Source organism: Gastrolobium bilobum, unplaced genomic scaffold, assembly GCF_033153095.1.
Source record: "Gastrolobium bilobum isolate Gb01-03AN ecotype WA unplaced genomic scaffold, APGP_CSIRO_Gbil_v1 utg14078, whole genome shotgun sequence".
NCBI lineage: Eukaryota > Viridiplantae > Streptophyta > Magnoliopsida > Fabales > Fabaceae > Gastrolobium > Gastrolobium bilobum.
Genome location: NW_026899120.1, coordinates 246 through 17,091, shown reverse-complemented (window position 1 = coordinate 17,091; position 16,846 = coordinate 246). Strand labels below are relative to the sequence as shown.

General features: G+C 35.4%; 1 pseudogene; it reads left to right on the top strand.

The window, feature by feature from the left end:
* Positions 1–1,164: 1,164 nt before the first annotated feature.
* LOC133287383 (protein FAR-RED IMPAIRED RESPONSE 1-like) lies at positions 1,165–2,055 on the top strand (annotated as a pseudogene).
* The last annotated feature ends 14,791 nt before the right edge of the window (positions 2,056–16,846 follow it).

Sequence of the window (16,846 nt, the reverse complement as noted above, 5' to 3'; positions counted from 1 at the left end):
ACATGACTATGATGGGGGTCATGTTGGAGGAGATGAGAGCTGGTCCTGCTGTTGGTCAGTTCCCACCGCCACCGCCTCCACCGCCACCACCACCGCCTCCACCCAGTCTGCAGGATGACTCTCAGAGTCAGATGGGTGATGGCAGTCACCTTACTTCAACTCAAATTCGTAATCCTTCAGAAACTCCATCCATCTCCTCTGTCTTATGTTCAGCTCCTTCTGATCAAATAGATACTTCAGACTCTTGTGGTCACTGAACACGGCAAACTTCATGCCATAAAGATAATGCCTCCAAATCTTGAAACCAAAAACAATCTCCGCCAACTCCAAATCTTGAAAGCAAAAGCAATCGCCTCCAAACTTCATGCCACTGAATATTATTCCAGAAATATTCACACACTCATTATAATTTTTCGGGATACTTCATCGGTACGCACTTATACCGTTAAGCAGAACCCGATATCTGCACTTTTCGTCAGAAATGTGACTTTTAATATTATTAAGCACTTACTCTAATTATTTTAGTCTTCTAATAATTATTCAAGGTCAATTATGGAATTCTTTCCTAAACTCATACTTAATTATTTAAATTAATTAAATTTCTAATTTAACCGCACCGTTAAATTAGAAATTTAATTAACTTAAATAATGAGTAAATACCCTTTTTCGTCCCTGATAATTTTCACGAAGCCCCTTTTGGTCCCCAACAACAAAAAAGGCTCATTTTGGTCCTTAATTTTACAAAAATAGTGCCACGTTTTTCCTTCTGTTAGTTGGCATCTAACGGCCCAACTAAGGGAGCACATGTGGAATGTTAGTATGCTGAGTCACCGTTAAGTAGTCTAGCGTGGAAGTAATACGACGACGTTTTATGTCTTCTTGGAGTTTTGGACAGCTGACCCTAGCATCGAAGACCCTATTTGGTCCCTGACAAATTTATCGAGGCCCTATTTGGTCCTTAACACTAAAAAAATGGACATGAACACAGAAGTTGCAAGGCATATTGTAGCTAACCACCAACCACAAACCTTTCAAACCACCATTGCAGCAATCCAATGGCCCTATTGCCAAGCATCCTGGACAGTGTAGTAGGGCTAATTGTTGTCTCCAATCTAAACAATCTCATATCTCTGGTTTCTTATTCCAAATCCATGATATTCAGAGATGGAGATAACGATAGAGGTGAAGAAGAGAGTAAGCCACTATCTGCATGGAGAAGCATATTCATTTTATCAGGATTATGCCAAATCTATGGGATTCACCACTTCAATCAAAAATAGTAGACACTCAAAGAAAACAAAAGAATTTATCGATGCCAAATTTGCATGCTCTAGGTATGGGGTTATTCCTGAATTTGACAGTGGGAGCAGTCGAAGACTAAGTGTAAAGAAGACAAATTGCAAAGCTTGCATGCATGTGAAGAGAAGGTTTGATGGAAAGTAGATCATTCATGAATTTATAAAGGAACATAATCATGAAGTTTTACCAGCTCTGGCATATCATTTTCGGATTCATAGAAATGTGAAATTAGCTGAAATTAATAACATTGACATCCTGCATGCTGTCAGTGAACGCACCAGAAAGATGTATGTTGAAATGTCTAGGCAATCTGGTGGCTGTCAAAACATTGCGTCTCTCTTGGGTGATGTAAATTATCAGTTTGAAAGAGGTCGGTATTTGGCTTTGGATGAGGGAGATGCCCAAGTTATGCTTGAGTATTTTAAGCACATTCAAAAAGAGAATCCCAACTTCTTCTATTCTATAGATTTAAATGAAGAGCAACGTTTAAGAAATCTATTGTGGGTTAATGCAAAAAGTATCAATGACTATCTCAGTTTTAATGATGTTGTTTCATTTGATACCACTTACATAAAAAGCAATGATAAGTTGTCATTTGCTTCTTTTGTTGGAATGAACCATCATTCTCAACCTATATTGCTTGGATGTGCATTGCTTGCAGATGAGACTAAACCAACATTTGTTTGGTTAATGAAGACATGACTTAGAGCGATGGGTGGGCAAGCTCCCAAAGTTATAATCACCGATCAAGAATGATGGTTTCAATCATTGTATGAAGACCGGAAAAATGGGTGCCAACTTACATAAGGGATACCTTTTTAGCTGGAACGTCTACACCTCAACGTTCTGAAAGTATTAACTCTTTCTTTGAAAAATATATTCATTAGAAAATCACCCTTAAAGAGTTTGTGAAACAATATGGGATAATTCTTCAGAATAGGTATGATGAGGAAGCTGTTGCCTTGCTAACAGTTGTGCAAGTAATGCGAGCAAGTATACGCGACAACAAGTAATATAGGGCTGTTATAAGTCCCAGTTATCGTTCCCACAAGGATCGTTGGCGTTTTGAATTGACTAAAATTTGTAATTGCTTAAAACTGAGTTACTATTTGAAAATAAAAGAAATAAAATTGTAAAGTAAAAAATAATCTAGAATGGACCTAAAACACTACTGTTCACTTTTCTTTTAAAATTTTCTGAATTACTCTCCTAAGTTGTAAAATAAGCAATAAGAATGAAGCAACTTAAATGACAGATGTGACAAAGATTTTGGAAACAGAACAGAGATTGAAATATGAAATAACAAAGGAAATTAGAAATCTGAATTGATAAAGAAGTTCAAAAAGGTGGGTTGAGTTCTGGCTCTCCTTCCCCACAGTGCTTGAAAAATAATTTGATTAACAAAAAAAACTCATCCTAAGATTCTCAGTTAACAGAACTGTGTTGTTAATTTTAATCTCTTAAAAATTATTTTATCCCAAAGTTGCCCACTTCCATATCTCTATGCCAAGTGGGATTAGGACTCTTGAGACTCAGGTCCAATATTACATGAGGTCTCATTCATTTCTGAAATGAGATCCCTTAGATGATTTCTCATCTAAGTCCATGTGTCTAATGCAGAATCCAGAGTTAGTTGTTTCTCAACAACTAAATCCTAACCAAACCTCTGACATTCGGCCAAAATGCAGATAATTTTACACATTAGAAAAAGCATTAAACAACTGAGATATAAAAATTAAAACCAGAAAACCAAACGTTTAACAAGCACTGAGGTTTGGGTATCACCTAAACCCAACCTCTAAAAAGTTAGCCACTATCCATATGGATGAAGCTTACAAACAGTAACAGAGAACTACAGAAATCACAAAATAAAAATTCTAAAAACTAAATTACAGCACTGGCCTAACAACCGGCAATCTCAGTGCTGTAAAGACATGCATCAAGTTCATCAAATGAACCAGAATCTCATTACAAAATAGAACTTAAAAGAAAATAAAATAAAAATTGTTCAGAAAACAAAAACTAAAAACGGTAAATCAGAACCAGGAGAGAGACACATAACTCACTCCTCAGTCCCTTTTTATAGGGCTCATTTCCTTCTTTGCACGATTTTTTTCTCCAGCTCAGCAGGGGTTACGCGCTTCTCGCGCGTTGCAGGCAGGTGGTCCCCAGCAGCTCCCTCCTCAGACAATCCGAATGGAATTTTTGCTCATTTAACCCGTACGTAGACTTGCGCCCACAAATCGCTCCAGCCTCCACTCTCAAAAAGTATCCAGCTCATCCACTCAGCAAGGGGTTGTTGTTTTGATGTTTTCTGTATAAGGAAGGGGTGAGTAGGGTTTGGTTAATCTCTCAATGAACCGTGGTTGAGGGTTAATCTTGACAAATAAACCGAATACAGAGAACGGTTTGGCTTTGCAAATCGATTTGTGGCAAGGAACTTTGGATAAGTGGTGTGGATTTGTGGTCGAATGATGGTCGGTCTTTGTCGCACAATGTATGCTAGGGTTTTCTCTCAGCCCTTTTCTTCTCGTTTCTGACTCTGTCTCTTTATCTCTATCCCTATCTCTTTCTTTCTTTAATTTTCCTTCATCTGGGCTTTTTGATTGACAACAGGTCCAGCCCATATCTTTTCTTCTTGCTTTTCCTTTTCTTTTCTTCTTGCTTCATTTCCTGATGAATGTTAACAAAATGGGCCTGTAAAATAACAAGTTTAAGCCCATTAGCACTTAAGCCCATTAAATTTCAGCTCAACATGAATTTTTGGGGTATTTTAATCACAAAAGTCATTCATTTCTCACCAATTACACTCTAAACCATATGTTCTAAGTCTCATTAAAGAGACTTATCACACCCCCAAACTTACATTGTTACTTGTCCTCAAGGAGCAAATACAATGCAACATCATAATTATTTCAAAAGAACAGTTCCTCAACAACAACAAAACTTTTATTTCACATAAAACATGCATCACCAACAGAATTCTCAGAATCTACCTTTTTCAGTCAAACACACCGCTTTGAATCACTCGCAAATATCCACTCTGCTCTTTTTTTACTTTTCAAAAGATTAAAACAAGCATTAGTTAAAATGATCAGTTTCTCAAATCAGTTCATTCTCCATTCAAAACTTTCACAGGATCAGTTCTTGACTTTCACTAAAGGAAATGCAGTTAACTCGCAAAATTTTATGCCTCAATCAGAGAAAAGGATTGCAGTTAAAGCATACAAACAAAATCAATGATCAGTGTAACTTCAATGTTCAAGTGTAATCAGTGGCAATTGAACAATAACAAGGGAGACCATAACGCATAAATTCATACACAGAGAACCATATCTTCACAAAAGGCAAATGAGAATGGATAAAACTCTCTCCTCATATGTGTTCATCACTCAATAGTTCAGGGAGCTGTTTAGCTTACACCTTTACTGGGAATAGCCTCAACATAGGCTTGATAAGACGCTTTGGCTTTTAAATGTCACACAAATTGGACTTCAATCAGAAGGTCTTCATGGGTTGTATCTTGGCTTGGTTAAGGTAGGAAATTTATGGATTAATTGCTAACTCAGCTATGATGGAAAATGGGTGCAATCAGCATTTTACTAGACACTTCCATGGCTGCCAAACTTTTTTATTCTTTTGTAATCTTTTTCTTTTTTTTTCATTCTTTTCTTCGAAAACATTCTTTCTCTTTTTTTTGTTGTGGTGTACACTAACACCTTTTTCTCTTTTCTTTATCCTCAGCCATGGAACTGAATTCATTGTCAATGAATTGCAACTTCACAAAAAATTTTTATTCCATCATCACTAAGTGGGAAGGTGGTCATGGGATGGGAAAAATGAGGGAGTCCAAAAGATTAAGCTACAGGCTCAAAGTGGGTTAACAAAGACAAAAATATTCAAGGTTGGCTTTTGGCTCTAAGGGTTAGTCAGAAAAAAATTTGCCTTCTTCATGTTGAAGCTTAACTCGTGCCTCACCTAATTACACAACATCAAATCAAATTCTGTTTCTTCTATCCCAGAAAGGAACCTCAGAAAAAATTTCAACTGTTTGTGGATCAAATCCTGACTAGGCTAGCTAGACTTAATCACCAACTCACTTGCCTTTTGTTTCAACTTCGTTCTCTGCCTTATTCATTTTAGCACTCAGTCTTCCAACTATTTTTTTCTTTCACTGCCCTCAATCCACTTGTCAACTTCCATCACACCTTTCAAAAAATTTCTTTTTCTTTTACAAAAATTCAATCCAATCCTCTAATTAATCCACCAAACAACTGCTGAATTCTAGCAATTCCTTCCTACATTTTCTTTTCTACCTCTACTTTAACAACAACTAATCTCTACCTAACCCAAAACAACCAAACCAACAGAAAACCTCCTACAACTCTAAAAACAACAAATCCAATCAAAACAGCAAAAAAATTTCCTTAAAACAACAACTGAAACATAAGAAAGGAAATAAAAAAAATTCTAAAGAGCAAACATGGTTTATGGTGCACCAGCAGAATACTCTCCCCCAAACTTAACTTCAACAGTGTCCTCACTGTTGTGCCTCAAACAAGTTACACAAATGAAAATTTTACAAGTAAGATCAGTGTAACCTGAGGCCAGAAGAAGTTCTGGCCTATTCCTCCTGATAATCTGAGTCACTTGACTCAGATTTATCCACATCTTCAGATTCTGATTCAGAAGATTGCATTTCTTCTTCTTCTTCATTGTCACTCACTTCCTCCATGGCAGCTTTTGCTCTTGGCCTTCCCCTCTTCCTTGAGCTAAATGGGTGGCCATGTCCCTTTGTAGGTAGAGGAGTTGTCTCTTGCCTTGTAGTTTGGGGAGGAGGAGGATTTCCAGCAGCTTTTGCCATGACCTCTTTTACCTGAGGATCAACAAATACTGAAGAAGGTGGCCATGTTAAATCATCGGGAAATGAAGGTAAACCAGGAAAATTTGCAAAAGTATTTTTCAAAAAATCATTCAAGACTCTGTCCCTCCCTACAATGTAATCATGAAATATGGCTCTATTATACATAAAAGTGTAAAATTGATCATATGTTTTCTCAAACAGCAAGTCCATTTTTTTGTTATGATCTTGCATTTGCATGAGCACTGTAACATCCCTCGAAATTAGGAAAAGCTAATATAGATTACGCTAATCTCATGGTTACTCATGGGGAATTAATATTGAGTTAGTAGGTAACATTCCACACAATTAGGGAAATACATAAAATACCCTAAGGTATAAAAATGAACGTGGGGAATATTAAATCTATATATATATATATTGTTTATTGACTTTCGATTTTTATTGAGAACTAGCATAGAATTAAAATTAAATTAGGAAATTATTGAATTATAGTAAGGATTTATTTTAGACATATGAAACTTTAGATATAAAGTATAAGAATATATAAATTGTATCATAGAAAATAAAAGAAAAACATGATGTTACTTTAGGCCACATGTGAATCGAAATGTTAAAGGCTAGAAGCTAAGTAGTATCACTTTTGGGTTGCATATGTATTGGTCCCTAATTACCCCTTTTGGCCGAATTTATAGAGCATGGAAGAGTGTCATTAGGTCAGCCCAAAACCCCTATACTTTTGCTGAAAATTTATCTTAACTTAGTAATCCTACAAGGCAACTTACAATTGGACAAATATCTCCACATGGCAACAACTTTCTTCACCTTGCATTCCTCATATTGTACGCTAGATGCTGTCAAAAAGGGGGCCGATGTTGATCAGAAAATTCTGAATCAAAGTACCTTTTATGACCCAAAGCAGTCCACTTACTTTTCTTTCTTTCCCTTTACGCATAGGTTGTACCAAAAAGCAACTTGGTTGCTTGTTAGACTACCCGAAGGAAACCAAGTCAGCCATCAGTTTTAAAAATAAAACATCTCAAGTCCAGTACTCCACCTCTCTCACATGCGCTTTGAAGGAGCAAAAAGGAGCTGACATTACTTGTTGAACTTTCCATCGTTATACTACACTATCGACCAGCCTTGACATGCAGCCAATTGAGGCAAAAACCCTCAGCTTGCATGTTTCTTTATTGGGCAAAATTGTCACTCTCACTTTTTCCTCTATGTGCTTCAAAAGGATGCAACAACCAAAGGTAGAATGCTGAACCACTTTTTTTTTTTAAAAAAAAAAAAAATCAGTTTTTGTCTCTTCCTCATTTCTTAACAGCACTGTATATGAGTTAAGAAGAGAACCTAGTGCCAAAACATCACCTAGCCGCGAATACCATAGAGAAAAAGAACCACATATCAATCCCATTCTTTTGTTCCTTCAACAAACTGTGACTATCTTCCTTAAACCAACCACCTACCTCTTATTTCCTTCACCCTCCAAAACCGTATCATCATAAAGAAAAAAAAAGGAACAAGAGTCCAAATCCCCTCATACTACCAAAACCGTGACCTTGTGTCATCAAGAGAAGGAGTGTAGCTATCATCCAGTTCTCCCTTCTTTTTCTTCTTTCTTGAAACCGTAAGCTCTTGAATGAGAAACAAGGATGGACATCATATTCTTTTTCCTCTGCTGGCCGAAAGCTCCTAAGTAAGTGGTTAAATTTTCTTCTCGTTTCCTTTTATCACACAAGATTCTCATAAGACCATCCTTTGTTGTATGCGTGGACCTCATCTTGGTAAAGCTTCTCCCTTCATCGTGCGTCACTAGGCTGAACGTTGGAGTTTTGAGTAGAGGAAGCCCTGTCTATTTTATCTTTTTCAGTTAAACTCTTGGTTGAGGACAAAGAACCATAAGTTCCCTTCTATTCCTTTGTGCACTTGTTTCGGTTTTAGAACATTTTGGAGGGCTGGATTATTCTGTTTAGTGGTACTCTATTATGTTTAAACTTAGCATAAATAAAAACCTAAAGAAGTTAACTTGGAACTAACCTAGTATAAGCATGGGACTGTTTGGTATTAATAAAGGTATCATGAACTTTTATGAAGAAAAGAAATAAAGGTAGTGTGCATGCTCTCTTAGTAGCGCTATGTACATGTAAATTATATATATACTTTTGTCTTGGATGTTGTTTTATGTCCACTGTTTTGCTTAAAAACGTTACTGTTGATGTCACTGTTTTTGCTGAATAACGTTGCTGATTGATGCTCCCTTGCTCATTGTTTCATTGTAAAAAATTTACTAGACAGCTTGTTATATTTAATCTCTGAGAAAACGCTGCTATAATAGGATCCTCTGCTCACTGTTTTATAGGAAAATTTCTCACTGTTAAAAGTGTATAAAGGTTAAATGAGAGTCAAGAATAATTTTAGAAAAAATAAACCTTGCTGGTCGAAGAATGTAGGAACTTTAAACTTGGAGATTTGTTGAATAAATCGAATGTGCACTGATTTATTATACTGTAAATTAGGTGTGAAAAATCCTTGAGACGTTGGACTGTTTCATTGTGAATCGGTAAAGTAAATTTCGACGTACGAGGTATGTGTAGGCGGTATTACCTAATGTGACTATTGGCTAGTGTATGGAATTGTGATGTGTTGCTCACATTTGTTCTATGTATGTTATGATGATGATGAGCCAATGGTAAGAATATGAAAGGATGATATGATATATGCATGCATTTTACATCATAATACATTTTTCTGTTGGGTGCGATTGCATAACATGGCATGTATACGTGATTCATGACATCTTGAATATATATATATATTTGTATTGAGGACATGTGACTGAGCATGCATCATATAGGCATGCCTGGTACCAGGTGAGGGGACACTTGGCTTCAGTCCGCATAGGTTCCACAGTGGGATTCACCTTCATGGGAGCCATTAGGAATACCCACTGTGATGCTACGCGCACGACGGTGCTATGAGCGTAAAGGAAAAAGGGCGTTATATACGCGTTATGATATATGATGAAAAGGATTAAATGTTTGAAGTGACTATTTATGATTTTGTGCCTAGTTAATATTGTTGCATTATGGTTTTGTTGCCACACTACTGGGATTTCTCTCACCCCTTTGGGGCTGCTATTTTTACAAAATGGCAGGAGGACGTAAAAGCTTTTGAGGACTTGGATATTTGCTGTTGGCTTCTACTGTTTGGGCATGCTGCTATTGATGTGATATTTTATGGATGACTGTATGAAATTGAGAAGATTTTATTACTGTGAACTATGATTTTATTATTGCATTACGATTTTATGACCAGCAAATATTTTGGAAACAGATGTTGAAACGTTTGCGAAAAGGATTTTGACATGTTATCTAAATGCTGAGTTTTGAAAAGTCTTTGCGAGCACTTTGTAAGTTGTCGTACTGGGGCTACGGACCTCCGATTTTCTTATAATTTATATGCACGCGTAGTCCCAGGTGTCTAGTTTCATTATATATAAACCTTGCAAAGAAATTCTGAAAGATCGATTTATTATGAATTTTACCAGCCAGGACATTTGTGATATTTCCACTACTTTCTCTCTTATTTTGCGAGTTATGTTTCGAGGGTCAAACGAACTCCAAATCACTATTATTTTATATGAACGTGAAGCCCCAGATGTCTAGTTTCTAGATTACAAAGAATATTTTTTTGAATCGTTGAAGTGAATTTTATACGAATTTTTAAAGACAGCAAGGTCTGCCAGGAAAGTTATATTTTTAGTAGTTGAGAAATTTTGAAAGTATACTCTGATTCTTGTGATGAACCCGATTTCAAAATAAAATTATTTTAATTGGCATTGTAAAAGTGATTTTCAGTCTCTAAAATATGATTAAAGAACTCTAATCCGCTTAGCAAACAACTCTCTTGGATGCATACAAGGGAGGGTGTTACACTAATTGGTATCAGAGCAGTTTTGGTTCATGGTGTTTGTTTTCTGGTTTAAATTGGTTGTTGTTTGTTAATCATTGCTGTTTGTACATGTTGGTTTAATCATTGCTGTTTGAATTTAACTGTTGAACTGTTTGTTGGTTGCTGAATGTTTGGATTAAATCATTGGATTGTTGGAATCATGATTGGCGCGTGCTGAATTGTTCTGTTAAACTATGCAAGTTAGTATGATTAAAATGTTAGAGTTATTATGAGCTATATTGAAATCGCCTTATTGAGTTGTTATTTTACAACAGTATGAGATTAACTTACTTGGAGCAGTTTTGAGTCTCGAGAATTGTGTGAGATACTGTTTGGTTTTTGAAATGTAGACTGTATTGTGTAGATTTACCTTGTTGTTGACCTGATATGTAGAGGGCAGTTGTGCAGTAATAAGTGTAGTGTGGTCGAGAAATTGAGGTTAAACTGTTCTATTGATTGACTGATTTGCTGTGGATATTATTGATGTTGTTCAGGTTGCCGTATATTATGTTCTGTTTTATTATCTGCCCTGTTCAGTTGTGCTGTTCATATTATGCATTGAATTATTTGATTGGAAGTGTTTGCTGCTACTAAATTGTGCAAGAGTTGTCTGACAGTGTTATGTTGTAGTTGAATGGGAATGTGTGAATTGTCTAATTGTATGATGGATTATTTGATATTCTGTCTTGAAGTGGGAACCGTGTCTTAATCTTGAAACTACTGTCGTGTATGTCATGCGGTGAGTAGGATCCGCTCGTTGCTTGGCATGACGAAAGTAGAATTAGCATCTATGAGACACGAAAACCTCCTCAGGAGAGAAGGAGAGAAGTCTGAAGAGTGTTAGATTGTAATTGATTAATGCTTGAATGAAGAATAAATAATGAAGTATGGAGTTTTCTGATTCCCAGTGTGTGATGAGGTGATACTCCAGCTGTGACTGAGAATGGGTCTGGCCAACACATTCTCCGGTAACATGGTAGTATCAAACTGTCAAACACCGAGAATCAAATAAAAATAAAAATAAAAAATGTCTTGTTTGGTGGGTTGGTACTTATGCTTGAACTTGTATATGAACTTAATCTATGAATGACTTGGGTAATTAGGATAGACAAACTAAATTTTCGTAGAACCATATGAGTGGACGTAGTAATAAATTGATGTTTAAGTTGTATTATAGGTGTGTGATCCCTGATTAATAAATTGGTATTGGCATGTTAGGATAGAAATTTAACGAGGAGACTTAGGTTTGGTAAATTGGAATTAAGAAAATATATTATTAGCTTTGGGTATCAGTTTGTTGGGTTAGGATTAAAAAGAGACATTGGAAATTCACTTTTGGTAATAAATCAGAAATTTAGTTATAAATTGCTTTAATTGTGTTAACCGTCTAGAATGTGAAATTTATAGTATGAATGCTCATTAAAGAAAAATCAGTTTGAGTACTGTGTTTAAGAAATTATGTGTGTTTTGATGAACGGAAGGTGTATGTCCTGTTATAGTTTATTTGTTACATGAAAACTCTTTTAATTTTTGTGAATCTAGTTGGGATAACTTTTGTGTTCGAGCGTTAGATTTTGTGAATTTTATTTTAAGATGAAAATTGAACTTAGTGTGTGGTATGTAGTGGGGAACAGTAGCAAACCGAACCGGAGATAAAAAAATATGTTTTGATTAAAAATTTAGTAGCAAACCGAACTTGAAGTAGAAAGTATGGTTCTGGGTTAGTGGCACCAATTAGAATTAAGTAGTATACCAGATGAAAGGAGAAGTAGACGAATAAAAGTCTTAAAAGAAACTTGATGGTGTTAAGAACTTGTGTAAGTGAGTAGGTCTTAATTAATTTATTTATAAAGAAACCCATGTAACTGCGTTGTTCTATTTTCATGAGGTACCATGGGGTCAATGTAAGATGAAAATTTGGTAACAAGGAAAACTAGAGTAGATACCTATTATCATTACTGAATGAAAGAAAATTATAACTAGTAAATTGATTTTGTCGATATGGATGTAGTCGTATCTTCTTGTCTTTTCTAAATAGAAATTTAAGTACAACTAGAATTTTGAATGTGTTTGTATGAAATTGGAATTATGAAAGCCTGGTTTATTTAATGGATTGAGACTGATAGCTATTTCAAATTGTATCATGTGTAATGATTGGCAAATTCATATCATAGTTAATGGATCCTCTGATCAGTGGAGTCAATTACATCTGAGGTACCTAGGACAGCAGAAAGCTCGAGGAAGTTTCCTCATATGGATGTGTTGATGAGCTGTGTACGAAGAGCATGCTAGAATTAATTAACTGTATACATGACTGCTTGGTATCCTGATTTATTGAGTACGTAGTAAGAGGATAGACTTGGTTGCTTTTGATTTTAGAAAAACACTAGACAGTAGTTACATAATAAACAAATAAACCTAACATCTCTCGTAATTATTGCAATTAGAAGAAAGCATCTGGTAATCTAGGTATCTTTACTTGTGTCTTTAATATAGTTTCATAGTTAGAGTTAATTAAAAGTGTTCCCTAAACCCTAAGCTGTAGACAAAAGCAGTACTCATTAAGGTAATCCCGTTTCCGCAAGATAGTGGCAAATGATGTGCTATTAACTTAGTGATGTTGTTAGAATTTTATACCTCAATAGTGATAGACTAAGACCTATAGGAATTAAGAACGTTTACTGGAATTCTGGCTGTGATGAAATTTTGTGATTTTACGAATACTCTTCTACATTGTAATTTGGAATATAATATGTTCTGTCCTAATTGTTTGATTTCCTATAGATTAGTAAATTGTGAAATTCCACTTCTGATGTTTGGCAAGTCGGATAATTAATTGTGAATTGTGTAATGAACTGAATTTTATCATATGTAAGGAATAACTAGGGAATGGATGAAATTATGATTTGTAATATGTAAACTTTAAAGATAAAATATGTTTAATAAAAGGTCCCAGTTAATTAGTCTTTTGTCTGCACAAGTAATAGGCGAGTACATCTAGTTGTTTTTAAAAGTTGACTAATTCGGGATTGTAAAATTTTGTTGGGATTATAAATTAGGAAGTAACCTTGTGAACTACAGTGTTGACCCTCAACTTAGCCTGCATAAAATTTAAGGGCACTTGATAGGTAATTACATGCGTTTCAGCAAAGTAAGTAAGGCAGGTGCATTAGTAAGAGTATGGCATGATATTAATATTGACCCAAATGAAGAAACGGAGAACATAGGTGATAAAATAATAGGATAGCTAGAAATTCGTGTCTAGTAAAATAATATGTGGATTCACTTAACCCTTGTTCTAGTGTGTTTATATGGTGTCTGTCAACTATCAAGCATAAAATTTATATGGTAAAGAAATATGGTACAAATGGATTAGTAGTTGCCAACTAATTTTGTAATAACGCACTGAGTTTCATTAAGATTTCGGAATAATTGGAGTTCTTTATTGAGTAAGATTATATGTTGGTTTTACTTCGTCTCTGTGCATTATAAATTTTGATGTTGTTTATGGAGAACCAGACAATTGTTTATCTGTGATGATGTTTAGAGAAATTTTTGTTCTTTCCATATGAGTTTGATTTATCATATATTTTCTATGAACTTGTAAAGCACGACTTAAATTGTATTACTCTGATTTAGTTGATAGTTTTGATAACCGTCTAACTGTGTGTGATATAAGGTCTTGCCTGATTGAATATATGTTTGGCATTCGTTTTAGTATATAGCGAAAAAGGTAGGACGAAGTTTGGGGACAAACTTCAAATTTGGTGGGGAGAGTGTAACATCCCTCGAATTAGGAAAAACTAATACAGATTACGCTAATCTCATGGTTACTCATGGGGAATTAATATTGAGTTAGTAGGTAACATTCCACACAATTAGGGAAATACATAAAATACCCTAAGGTATAAAAATGAACGTGGGGAATATTATATATATATATATATATATATATATATTGTTTATTGACTTTCGATTTTTATTGAGAACTAGCATAGAATTAAAATTAAATTAGGAAATTATTGAATTATAGTAAGGATTTATTTTAGACATATGAAACGTTAGATATAAAGTATAAGAATGTATAAATTGTATCATAGAAAATAAAAGAAAAACATGATGTTACTTTAGGCCACATGTGAATCGAAATGTTAAAGGCTAGAAGCTAAGTAGTGATGAGGACATAGGAGGTGGCATGACCAAGACAATAAACTTGGAGGACATACAAGGTCTTGGAGGCCCAATGACAAGAGCAAAAGCTAAAAAGGCTAAAGAGACTCTAAATCTCTTGGTGACCACTTTACTTGAGACAAGCCCAAGTCTAAAGGAAGAAGAGCCCAAAATGATACACTTAATTAAAATTGAAGACCTTGAAGAATAAGCCTCAATGGATATGCATGAAGGCTTTATTTTACTTGGCCCAAATTCTTCACTTAATTTTTTATTTTCTTATATTTAGTTAAACTTTTTGTAATAAGGCTTATTGGGCTGGATTATTGGGTTGTCTATCTTCTTTTATGTGTAAGTACTTTTAGGTTAAACTCAATATGGTTGTTGCCCACTATATAAGGGAACACCATGGCTTTTGAAGACAGATTTGGAATATCAAGTTAACCTATTTTGGTGAGACTAGTTCTCTTGGGTTCTTTTGAGAATCTCTGAACTTATGAAGGGCATCAATCCTTGTGGCGTTCTTGGGCTTATCAATTCTTTCGAATTGTGGCGCCTACCTATAATCCTTAAACTCCAATTTCGTTCTATATTATCTTGGATTCATATCTCTCGAATTCCTTATCATTTTCCGGTGATTCTTGTGCCAAAATCGTGATTCAAGAAGCCATCTTTCACCTCGTTTTGGAATCACCCAAATCCGAGGTCTGTAGCGTGAGATACGCTCTGTTCTTAACAGGTCGTGTTGGTGGATGAATTTGGGGTTAGAATTTCCATTCCTAGTAGATCCATTCCTCCATTCCTATTGGGGATCATATCATGTGGTATCAGAGCTCAGTTCTAGGATTGGAATTGGGTTTGATTTTTCTCCATTGTTTCCATCAATTCTGATCACACATTTGGTAACCCTAATCCCTAGTATTTGTGTTTTCAATTTTGAATTGTGCAATTCTGTTTTAGCCTTTGTTGTTGGTTCCTAATTTGTTCCTTTGATATTCTGTTTGTTTCAATTTCTTGTTGTGTTCATAATTTCTGCACTTGTGTTCTTAGGGTTCGTCCTATGTTCATCATTGTTCTTGATTTTTAATCCTTTCAATCCTTGTTCCTTGAGTAGTATGCTGTTAGTGTGTTAAATAATAGCTTGTTTTGTGGAGAATTCAATCAAATTCAGTTTAGCATTACTGCAATCTGAATTTTTCATTCCAAAATTAAAAATTCCATTTTATTGAAGCATCAGGTTTTATAAAAAAAAAAAAAAAAGAGTTGAAAAAAAAATATATATATGCTATACAGCTACTTGTTACACACTACTACTCTCAAATCAGGTCCAAAGTGTCTTCCTTGAATAATTCCTTCAATTTGTTTTGGTTTTCTTTGTTTTGCCTTCTTTGACATATTTCAAATTTGTCATTACGAATTCTTGAGTTTGGGATTGTACTCTTGAGTATTCTTGGAGATTCTGTTAAGAACTTAAAGAGAGCTATTGAGAGGAAAAAGGCAAGAGAGCACATTACACAAAAGCCTAATAGAGAGAAACAAACACGAGTGATACATTTTAAGAGTGTAAACACGTGAGCGAGTGGTGAGGTCCAATTTCTTTTATTCTTGTTCTTTTTCTTGAATTATGGCAGGTGCAGGTGGTGAAGGTAGCCCTCCTCGTGAGAGAGAAAACAGGTTGCTAATCGATGCCATTATGGATCGAATGCAAACGATGATGGGAGGACTTATATGAGAGAATTGAGCACTTAGAAAATCAAGGGACTCATGATGATGATGGAGGTAGAAGAAGGGTTGATAGAAGGAGAAGAGATAATGAGGATGTTGCTAGAGAGGATATAATTAAGGGGGTGAAGCTTAATATACCATCTTTTAAAAGAAAAAGTGATCTGGAGGCCTATTTGGAGTGGGAAATGAAGATTGAGCATTTATTTTCATGTCACAACTATACTGAAGAAAAGAAAATGAAGGTGGCAGCCATGGAGTTTAGTGATTATGCTCTTATTTGGTGGGACCAATTGCAAAAGGAGAGGGTAAGATATGAAGAACCATTGGTGGATAGTTGGATGGAGATGAAAAGGCTAATGAGAAGAAGATTTGTTCCTTCCCATTATCATAGAGACCTTCACAATAAACTTCAACGGCTTACACAAGGTAACAAGAGTGTAGATGAGTATTATAAAGAGATGGAGATTTCCTTGATTAGAGCAAATGTTAGTGAAGAACGGGAGGCTACTATGGCACGTTTCTTGCATGGACTGAATAGTGACATAAGGGATGTTGTGGAGTTGCAAAATTATGTGGAGTTGGAGGATTTAGTGCATCAAGCTAGTAAGGTAGAACAACAACTCAAGAGAAAGGGTGTCATGAGGAAAAACTCTTCTAATTTTAATTCTTCAAGTTGGAAGGACAGAAATAAGAAGGAGGGAGGTACTTCATCAAGCAACCCCACTGCTGCACCTCAAAGGACTCAAATTAAGTCCAATGAGACCCCTAAGAAGACAAGGAATAGTGAAATAAAATGTTTCAAGTGTTTGGGAAGAGGTCACATAGCTTCAAAAT